We start from the raw sequence: 10,660 nt of genomic DNA on the forward strand, positions 1-10,660 counted from the left end.
ATAACGATAATTTAAAAATTGTTTTATGTTCTGTTTTTATATTTGAGTAAATTTCATAAACAGATAAAGAAATTATTAGGCTCATTATTTGAATGGATTTATTACCAATAGCTGGTTGAAGGATAATTTCAGAGTATTTTAAAGACATTTAAATTATATCAAATCTCAAAGAAAATAGAATTTATACTAGATAAACTTAAGTAAATGTTTTCCACAAATTGTTTGGAATGGCATTTTCTACATTGTGAGAGTGGGAAAAAATTAAATACACAAAATATTTTGTATATCTTTCTAATTGTATTGCTGAATCATTCCCAATTTCATGAAAGTATGCCATAATTTTATTTAAGATTAATACATACCACAAAAGTATATACAACAATATGAAATAAATTATTTTTAAATGTTCCCTCTATAAGTACTTACAATGTAGGAATATTTATATTTATAAAGATATTAACATATTGGTCTATTAATTTGAAACAAATGAGATGGGTTTTTTTGGTAAGGATCCAGAAAGGAATGATCACATCATACAGCATTAATTTCAGTTTTATTTGTCACCAGTTAAGCATGATTTGTTACTTCTGAAATTAACAATAAATTTTATATATGTCAATCTGATTAAACTTGCAAAATCTTTTGTTGTCCTCTATCCCTACATATGAACATATGCCACAATCAAAATATGTTATGGTATTAAAATGGATCTGGAAACAAGATACTAGTTCCCCAATTAGATTCAACAAACTTTTCATTCCCAGAGGTACGCTCATTTACATATTATAAAGGATTGTACATAACTCTTACATAAGTAAGGATATGAAGTTTGCCTTCTTAGAAAGTGTTTTTCTCATTAAAAAACAAACCAAAAAACAGATGCACCATTGCCTGTTTCACAGTCAGAGCCAATCTGCAATGGCTGCTGCTGGCTCTAGGAAGTCATAAAGAGATCAAATGACTTCTGGGCCAATGGAAAGCCCCACTGTCTAAATGCTTTTCAGGCCAATTTGAAGAAGTAATTAGACTTCCTGGAAGCCTGCGTGAATAATGCTGCAAGTACAACTGGGAAGTGCCCAGAAATATTGCTTCCAATACAGAAGACCTCGTCAGCTGGCTCGGATGGGATGTATGTAAACTTCAGGATCATAATATTGAAGTGTGTAAAATGCTGGTGGCATCCTCATGCATTAAACATGTAGCTCATTGCTGGAATTAACTTTCATTAGGTAAAAAGCCAGGTATGAATCAATGGAACTATAATTAGGTTCTATCCATCTTCGGCACTCAGCTTCTGTAATTCTCAATGTTGATGAATGACTGGAAATCCAAGAAGTTTACAGATAATAATTGAAAAGCCTTCTAAGAACAAAGAATCAATAAGCACATGGCGAAGGCAAGCCATTGTGATGCAATTAGGGGACATTGTGTGCCTGCCTCTGAAGTGCCTATAAACGAATGTGACTTTAGAACTGCTGCCAAAGGAGTCTAATGTGCCACAAATGAACTGAAAACAAAGTGCCCGGAATACTGTCTCTGCAGTGTCACTTTGAACGGACTGCTAAACTGTATTACTGAAATTATTTCCTGCAAATAGCACATGCATACATGCACCAAAATGCTGCATTTAAGCTTCATCTTATTTTAGTTAATAAAACGTGTTCACCATTCACAAGAGTGTGTATGTCACCAGACACTACAGGGCACTATGAAAGAGAATTAAAGAATGTTTCATCTAGAGTAGCATTAGAAGCTGATTCTGAAAATGTTAAAAAGTATTTGTTACAAAGTTTTAGTGATGATGAAAGCAAAAAGTCTACAATGCATTTTGTCTTCTATTAATTATTATGAAACAGAAAATATTGTGTTCTATGTTCAATGCTCATATATTTTGCAAATAGTTTTTTTAATAGAAACCCTGGAAATGTTAATGATTCCCAGATAATTCCAGTAAACATTTGCATGTTTTATTATTTTTTTGAAAACTTTTATGCATTTTGCTATGTACTGGATACTAATTCCTTTAAAAATATTAGCTCATTGAATGCATTAACCATCTTGTGACATAGTGAGGTCAGCCTCATTTGTAGTGTAGGGAGCTAACTGATAGAGTTCATCATCACAGCATGAGGGAGGGAAAACTAATGTAAATTTGGACAATCTATTTATTGAGTTTGACAAAATTTATTGGTTATTTTAGTAAAGACATTCATCTCAGTCATTTCTCTCTCTCATCTTGATCTTCCACTAGTATTTCCCTTGGGTCAAGAAAGGAGTATGTAGGAGAGGGATGGTATTCTAACAAACAGTAAAATGGACAAAAATGAGTCAAGTTTGACTACATAAAAGTAAGCTAAAGATAAATTTGTGTATCTTGATATAATTAAAACATGTAAGATCTAGTAGTTCTATATACATTTGATTGTTTTACTTGGCACTTAATCTAAAAACAATTTCATCAGGCATATGCATAGGTTTCTTCTCTGTAGTTATTATCTGTTAAAAAAAGATCAACAAGTAACTACCACCAATAAAATAGTCTGAAGCTGCCTCAAAATTTAACACTGTAAGGGTTCTGAAGGAAATAATTGTATCATTTTTCTTTTGCCTGTGACTATGCTTTTAAAGATGTGTTTAACTGTCACATTAGAATTTCCATATGCAATACATGAATACAAAACAAATAGCTTACAATACACAAATTTAAGAGTAAATGTGATGAGCTATTCAATAAAATGTGTTTCAAGATGTATTTTCTTTCATTTTCAGTACCTACAACATGCTTCACTGGTCAATATGTGTACATTTAAAGTAGACCATATTAACTGTTCTAATAAATTCTGTACTGAATTCAATTCAAATTGGATTTAACAACCTAGTAACATAAATTCATTGACAAAGTTACAGAAAATTCATCTTAGTGTTTTGCATCTTCATACAATGTTAATTTTTTTGGTGTTTATACCTTTTAAAAACTAAAACACAGCCAAATACTTAAGCATTATGTACATTTAAATTTTTGGTGGTGGTCTGTATTATAAAAGAAACAGCTTCCTTATGATTTGCCTCAAGTTCTGGTGGAAATGCTTACAGGAACTAGCTAATAAACAAAAACCAAGAGAAGCACTTTCAAAATACTAATTTACTTAGGTAGCAAATGGCTGTTCTTTGAAGACTGATGAAGGTAGACAAGATTATTAAATGAAATGACCTACTTCAAATATTTGATACTTCACATAAATTTTTTTTAAAAATTACTTTCTGTAGAAGAGCTAGGCATCTGTGTCCACTGACAACAATGCAGTGCCTAACATGCAGCCACTTGAAACAAAACAAATTCCAGAGGGAAAACATGCTGTCCAATTTCATGTAGGTTTACTTCCAGCAAATAGCCAAGCAATGCCTTCTCTCTGATATGACAACACCCTTCCCTTTTCTCCAAGGCTGTTCCTGGGAGTCAGTTTCGGGAACGAGAAAGTTAATTCAGGGACAACTGCTTGCAATTGTAGATAGTAACTTTTACTGTCTAAAAAAAGTTATAGACAGTACCTTTTTGCCTCCCTCTTAATGTGCTAATAGTTGGGTCTAAAAAATATGCAATTCACAAAAAGGTACCATTGCTGATTTCTTTTATTACCTGTAACCTTTGGCAACTAATCATATGAAAACTACAAAATTAGCAAATGTCTTGAAATATGTATATAAAACATAAATTACCTCTAATTTCAAACTCTCACTTATTAGTATACCACTCAGTCTTAAAAAGAAAAATGAAAAAGCAAAAGCAAAAGTGACTCTAAAGATTATCTTATGCCATTCTTTAAACAAGGAAACTGTTCCTTTTAACTTTACACCCACTTCACACCTGATTCAAAACACATCATTTGGTCATGGACGTTTCCAAGATGAGACTTTATATTTTGTTCCCATAGCTTCTGGTTATCAGAAAACCCATGCTTTCCTTTATGGAAAGAGTTTGGTCCTGCTGATGTTGGTGCTTCCCTTCCAATATTCTTCATCCTCATCTTTGCTTCTGGAGGCATTTCCTCTGGTTCACTGTCTTCTCTTCATTAAAAGCAGCTACTACTGGAAGAGTTTTTGGAGCAAGAGTTGGAACAGTTTCCTTAGGCCTAATTGATCAAAGCTGGATAGACATAGCTGATGCTTTCTTTGTTGTCTGACTACCTATGGCAAATCCAAACTTGGAGATCATTGTAGGCCTTGTTGGGAGGTCTGCAGCTTCTTCTTCAGGTGATCGCTTCTCAGCGCTGCGACTGGAACTTTTCCCTCCATTACTGGAAGAAACAGTCTTAGTTTTCAAGGTTTTTCTGCTTCTTCTTCAGATCCTCTGGCAGCTCCAGCTCACTTCAACTTCCCCGGCTTCTTATCTCCCGCCTTTGGGTTCACCTTTTTCCCCAACTGTGGCCAGGGAATCTACTTTGGATACTGACTGTGAATGTGGACCGTCTCTTTAAGTGTGTATAATAATCGATAACAGAGTTCTAGAGGTTTCTTTGCTTATTTTGTTAGCCTTTGTGGTATTAAAATGGATCTGGAAAGAAGATACTAGTTTCCAAGTTAAAGTCAGTGCTTTGATACCCGAGTTCTACTCTCATAGATTTTGGTTTTAGTGAGTCTGGAACAAAGCCTGGGCATCTTCATTAAGAATGTTTCATAGATGATTTTGATAGAGATAATTTGAGAAAAATCATTGCATAGAAATTTATTTAGACTCTCTTTATAATATTGAATTCATTATTCTTGCTTTATTCTATGTCCCTCCATAGTAACTTTTGTAACTGATTAGAGCAACATCAACACTCACACTGATCCTATGTAGAGCAAATTCAAAGATTATCCACATGGTTCATGTATCCTTTTCAGGTTTCACTAAAATCTAATCCTTCTTCAATAAAACTCTTTGAGGGATATAATTTATCAATCTAAAGAAAGTTGTGAACCAACTTCTATATAATTTTTAACAGCTATAGTTGTAAACATTCTTGCTTAATGTAACTAAAGTACATAATTTCCTAAGTATTTGTATTCACAGATTAAGGGTTTTTGTTGTTGTTGTTTTTGTTTTTTCCGGAACCAGGGATTGAACTCAGGCCCTTGCGCTTGCCAGGGAAGCGCTTATTCCACTGAGCCATCTCCCCGGTCCCTAGATTAAGGGTTTTTAAAACAACTTCATTCATGTTTTATCTGGACGAAAACTCTACTTTTGTTTTTAAAGTGAATTTCCCTGACTAGCACTACAATAGTTAATTGAGCATTTCCATTTTATAAAAATCTTAGAGTGTAATGACTGCAAGTATTTTGTTGAATATTCATTAACAATCTTTTCCTCTCAGGGAATATAAATCCTCAAAAATCCAATACATATACACTTTAAATTTTGACATAAGATACTCATATTTCTGGAATATAGGAGTTTTTCTTCTTTAAGCACTCTCTCAAATCATATATAAACAGGAACATTGGCAGCCTTGCTGCTATGAGAAGGACAGAGAGAACATCAAGAAATCCAAATGAATTCAAACCCATTAAATGTAATGGTGTGGTAAATCTCAGTGTACCATCTGCTATAGAACACTGATACACTATTGGAATTCCACATCTTATTTACATAACATATAAGAATGTGCTAGTAGATTTATATGGTGAATAAATGCTGGGAGGCAAACGAAGATTTTCCTATATCCACATCTGTGGATGGCCACGTCTGTATAAAATTTCACTTATTTGTGGTTACCTACTTTAAGAGGAAAGTTGAAATGCCACCTTATCCATATGCTAGCAGCAATATGGCCAATAATATCAATCTAAACGATTTAAAAAACAAAAGATGCTTATGCATTGCATAAAATATGTAAAATGAGAAAAGAATATACAAAGTATTATCTTTTGGATTGACACACCTTGAAGGAATATGTTGGTAATGCCACAGTATGTGTCAAATATATCTGTACTTATTTAACTAGTAACTTAGCAGCAAGCCTTTAGAATAGACATTTAGTTCATATTTACTCAAATACTTCATAAGCTGCTATAGTGGTTACAATTATTGAATGAATGAATTCCATCCTTTTGAATCCATATTTAATGTAAATTTAAAAATTAAACTTAAAAAATAAACAAGTTTTGAAAGATGCATAAAATAAAATTTTAATATGGAATATTTTTTGTCCTCAAATTTAAATTAATCTTCCCTGTTCGTCTTTTGCTTGTACGCAAATATTTCCATTAAATATATGTGAATTCTAAATCCTGCAGATGTTTTCCTGAAGTATAACCTATGCATAATTATAAAACGACATTATCTATTTATACACATTATTGTGTTATATATCTTTTCAGCAGCTTTAATTATTTAGCACAGTATTTTATGGGCTATGCATACTTCCACTGACATTTCTTTATAAGCACTTTTTTTAATTTAAAGGAATGAAAAAGTAAAGTGACATATTTTTCAAGATGATATCTCAGAGATCATGAGAACCAAATTTCTTCTGGAGCCTCTTCTGTGACTTTCATCACCAGCAATGTTGAATAATTAAGCACTTTTGCATTTGCATTCGGCAACTAGGATTTAATTAAACACAGTTCTCATCTCTTCAACTGCTCTTACCAAGCCCCCAGAAGTTGAAGAGTGTTGCTGTTGACAATGGCAGTCCACCAAGTGGAAAATTATGCAAAGAAAATTGAGAAAGTAGGAAAAATGCCAGACCTGGTGCCTTAGGGAACGTGAAGTATACGAAAGTAAATACAGTACCGAGTATTCCAGTTATTGCTGTTGGCACTCTTCGTGATTGTATAATTGACTTTGTAAATTGATATATTACATGTTTATTACTTATTATCAAATTGCAAGAATAGGAAACAATTTTGTTCTTGAAAGAATGATGGCCCATTACACAAGTCCCATCAAGAATATATTTGACTATGTAATTGACCATGGGGGTAAATTGAGCTAATTCCAATATAGGCTTATAAACAATATTTATCTGTGATTACCAATAGTTACAACCAGTTTTTACTATACAAATATTTCACGTCCTACACAGGCTCATTTGTTTTCTGTATAATTAGAATTTTGCTAGCAGGGACAATTAAAATTTGCTAAACAGATTCTAGATTCACATTTTAAAAACTGTGAGAACATGAGGTTGTATTAATGCAACATAGTAATTTTTAAAATTTAGATTAACATCATTATTTAACAAATATCTAGCAAAATTTTAAGCACTGATCACAAATAAATTTCTTATTTTTAGAATTGTTAAGTGTTTATTAAGTGCATTGATGCTATAAAACACAATGACCTAGAGGAAATGTTAGTCTTTGTTTGTCCTTTACAGCTCCCAAAAGTGTTTCACTGGTAAACATGTAGTGATTTGAAAGATTACTCTGTCCCTTCTTGCACCACACAAGACAACTTGTAGCCAATCTATGCACGTGACATTGTTTAGAGAAAGATTCTTTTTTGAACTAAGACTTCCTTAAAGTGAGACTATCCTGGATCAAAGTAGAGGGTAAGAGAAGAAGCAAGCAAGCAGACAAGAAAGCAGGCAGGTGCCAATAGCAAACTTCTGTGAAAAAAAAGCCGCAGGAGCTGGTGGAACTGATGGGGCAAGTGCAGACAGAGGCTCGATGGGTATCAGGGGCAACAGCGCTGATGCTGAGACAGTGGCCACAGAGGCAGATGACAGAGTTGTCATGATCCTTAAGGAAAGCCTTGAGCCAGGAAGAATTATCCTCATTCCTTGAACTCAGCAAAATATTACCAGCTATATTCTAATCTTTCTTGAGCTGGTGACTCCTTCATCATGACCAATTTCTTCCCTTTTGGAATGAGACTATCTATTCTACATTTGTCCATTTGGGGCATTTTGGAAATATATATATATATATATATATATATATATATATATATATAATCATTTAGTTACACAGTTCAAAAAATGGAGAATTATTTTGGCCCAGAATAGATTATATTGAGTCTCACCCATACTTAATTTAGGTGGCTTTAATAACATGTGATTTAGAAAAATTTAACCTGATACCTGGTATATTTCAATGATATTTTTGGGTTTGCTGTTGATAATGTAAGAGACTGAGAAATTTGAGATATTGGGATTGGACTGAAACATTCTGCCCACTGGGCAGATGTGAATTTGAGGGCTACAGAATAGCTACAAGGAGATGAACCATGATATCTGTGACACCCTTCTGAAATTCTTTTCAAGGATGTAAAAGAAATATAATTCCAAATCCAGTAAACATTTTATGCTTCTATAATGTTTCTAAGTTCTCAGGAGCAGCAGACTTAACAGATTATTCCTTCTATATATTAAAAAAACCTACATATTTTTATCTGGTGAAAGAGTTTTATCTGGTGAAACAGTCATGCATTGTGAGTAAAGTGAAGCCATTCTTTTATTTAGGGTGCATGATTATCATCTATCTGTGTAAAGTTCTCTAATTTTATTTCAATTTATTTTTGACTGCATCACTGAACTCTCCCCATTTCTATTGACAAAATGATACCTTTCTAATGTGTTGTTGTATATCTTTCCATGTGTTGTTATTTGTGTATAATTTTGAAAAATATTGGAAATTTTACATGTACTCTTTAAAGTATATCTATTCTATTTTCCTGTGAAATTTTTCTATCATATTCATTCTACTTATTTTTCTCAGAGTTTGGTTTTAATATCTCATTTAATATTCGTTTTGACGAGTATATTTCTAATTCACTTTTTTCCAAGTGTTGCGTAACTTTTTTCTAAGCAGTCCATTGACACATTTAATTCTTTCATTCACTTTGAATTCCTTACTACCATGAACATTACTGTTATAAAGAGACCATTTTCAAAGATCTATACATAGGTGTTCCTGGAGTATGTATTCGATAGGGGGAGGATGGCAATCTTAGATTATTTTTGTCACTCTTTTATTCCTGGGGCAAAACACCTGACACCTACAATTTAAAGGAGGGCAGAGTTATGCGGCTCACAGTTCAGAAGTTTCCATCCATGTTCAGCATGTTTAAATAGAAACAATGTGGAGGAAGGGCCTGGGAGAGGAAAACTGCCATAGCACCATGGCCAGAAGCAGAGAGAAGGTAGGAGCTGTGCAGAGATACAGCCGGCAGGGGACACCCCAGCAGTCCGGCTCCAGGCAGGTCAACTGGCCAACAGTAGTTAGTGAATGTACTCATCTCCTAAATCCTCACCCCAGTGAGTACCTGAGGCATGGGGGCACATCTAGAAATAAACCACACCCTGGGATGAATGAAGAGATGTTGATATAGAGAGCACTCATTCCATAGATAAATTGAAAAGAAATGATCTTTTAAAGTATTATTTTCTAACCTGTGAACAAGCTGTCACTCTCTAATTTCCTATCATTTAAACCATCTTTAATTTATCTAAATACCACATCTTGGATTTTTTGTAAGAAATCTTGTATTTTTACCTAAAAAGTGGAAAATTTGTATGATAATGTAAATGTTATTTTGAATTTTTTCACTTTTATGTTTTTGAAAAATACTATAGGAAAATGCAAGCAAAGGTAGCTTCCACGCTTCCTACATTACTATAATCCTTGGGTAAGGAATTGCTATGCACATCCACAGAACAGATGATATGTGCTAAATAAAATTGTATCGAGTAAGAGAAAATTTCTCGGGAGCATTTATGCATATATATTTGGTGAGCTTTCTTTAACTGAAGAAATGTGTTAATACTGTATTGTATGCCCAAGAAAGAATTTTCAGTTCCTTTCATTTGGAACTTAATGATCCATTCAAAGTTGCAATTATTTTAATGAACATTTTCATATACCACAAGAAAACAGAGATGCAAACAAGATGGTCATGGGCAATAAGGTAAATGAAAAATTCCCATGTCACATTATTTAAAAAAAATATGTGACTTTGCCATTAAGGAGGACATATCTGCCAACTGGCAAATGCAAGGTTAGAAGAGATTGGAGGAGAAGGGATATAGAGCAGACTGAGAATGATGAATTCTGTCTGTTTACATCATCATGTTTTGGAACCATCCAGAAACTGTTAACAGGAAGCATCAGGGTGGTTTTTTCCTGATACTCAATTCAATCCTTCATCTTGATTCTTTGGTCCTCCTCTGCACAATAAAACCCAGTGGATTCTGGGTAATTTTATCATGGCTCTATAAAATGATAAACTATTGTTACTCATACCTGTACTATTCTTGACTTCTACAAGGTAAGTGCCTTTCTATAATCTGAGACACCATGGAGAAAATATAACTTTAGACATTTCATTAGGAGAGACATTTTTGTAATGAAAGAGACATTTACTTATATTTACAAATGTATTTTCATTTGACTTCAACTTTGGAAATTATTATAATTTATGGTTTTCCTATATTTTATTTTCTCTGAAATTTTAAAACATCTAAAATTTTATTCAATCAAGATTCAGTTTTATTAATAAATCTGCTGGATATAAAAATATTTCTGAAATCAAGTACATCTTTTATGGTTTTCTAATTTTCAGCAGCTTTGTAAAATTAAATTTATTTATTTTTTCCATAATTTTATTGAGAAACAAATAGCAATGAGACAGTTTCAAATCAAATTGGTAGGACAGTTTCAATAATTAACACATTGC

The 10,660-nt window shown here is 33.1% G+C and overlaps 1 pseudogene; it reads right to left on the reverse strand.

Moving 5' to 3' along the window:
- Window positions 1–3,848: 3,848 nt before the first annotated feature.
- The window catches only part of LOC101585152, a 31,815-nt pseudogene continuing 25,003 nt past the window's right edge, over window positions 3,849–10,660 (reverse strand).

This window comes from Octodon degus, unplaced genomic scaffold (genome assembly GCF_000260255.1).
Source record: "Octodon degus isolate 3935 unplaced genomic scaffold, OctDeg1.0 scaffold00028, whole genome shotgun sequence".
In the NCBI taxonomy this organism is placed as follows: Eukaryota; Metazoa; Chordata; class Mammalia; order Rodentia; family Octodontidae; genus Octodon; species Octodon degus.